This window comes from Ipomoea triloba, chromosome 2, assembly GCF_003576645.1.
Source record: "Ipomoea triloba cultivar NCNSP0323 chromosome 2, ASM357664v1".
Taxonomy (NCBI): domain Eukaryota; kingdom Viridiplantae; phylum Streptophyta; class Magnoliopsida; order Solanales; family Convolvulaceae; genus Ipomoea; species Ipomoea triloba.
The window spans coordinates 13,787,115-13,788,469 of NC_044917.1; positions in this window are offsets into that span (position 1 = coordinate 13,787,115).

Here is a 1,355-nt window from a genome sequence, read left to right on the forward strand (position 1 = left end):
ATTTAAAAATATTACATTTTTTTATCAAAATTAAGTAATACATACACTTTCCCTTATAACTTATAAGTAATTTAACAAATACTTTATTCCTTATTAGTAATATATTTTTAAGTATAAATATTACATTTCTATCTTAACCCGATTCATCTCACGAATAAAAATTCATGAGAAAATCTCACAAGTGAGTCACTCAACAATATATTGTAATGTATTGAGCTCTATACATGTATGTGTATATAAATAAATAAATAAATAAATATATATATATATATATATATATATATATATATATATATATATATATATATATATATATATATATATATATATATATATATAGGCCGCATTAGATGTGAACAGCCTCTCCCGTGCGGCTGTGTGGCCTGATTTGCACCATTAGATTCCATGATCTAAGGCTTCATATTAATCCAAACAATACATGCGCTTGATCTTTAGTTATGCAAACGGGGCGGATAATGTTGACAATTCACTACAATTTCAAAACCAGATTAGACGACGACAGAGACTTGAAGTCGACGAGCACTGAGCAACGAACACCAGACGAGCGTAGAAGGACTCCATCACTAGCAACGAGCGCTCCGTTCTGAACAAAACGCACCGGTCGACTCCAACAGAGTAACGAGAATGGAGTAATTCGCAACAGTCTGTGCATTATCAACATTAATCTGGTTCATATTTGAGATAATATTGGTGTAATTCGCAATAGTATGTGTATTTGGTGTGTGGTGGTTAAGTGATGTGTTTTAATATGAGAACTGATGCATTTTATAACGTATAATGGTGTGTTTCAATACGTTTGTTGGTGCATTTGAATTGACTAGGTGTATTTCGGTATGGCGGGAAATGGTGTGTTTTAATTTGTCCAGTGGTGCATTTTATAACGTAGAATTGTGTGTTTTAATACACATGGTGGTGAATTTTACGAGAGTAGTTGCATTTTGTGTGGTGGTTAAGTGGTGTGTTTTAATTTGAGAGCTGGTGCATTTTATAACGTAGAATAGTGTATTTTAATACACATGGTGGTGAATTTTATGAGAGTAGTTGCATTTGGTGTGTGATGGTTAAGTGGTGTGTTTTAATCTAAGAACTGGTGCATTTTACAACGTAGAATGGTGTGTTTTAATACATTTGTTGGTGCATTCTGTACCCTAATATTACCTTCTCACTTACAATTACCTCAATCTAGCTGCATATATTGGGCCGCACGACCGCACCTACTCTCTGCATGCCGCATTTGGATTAAATTCTATATATATACACACACATATATATATATATATATATGTATATATATATATGTATATACACATATATATGTATATACACATATATGT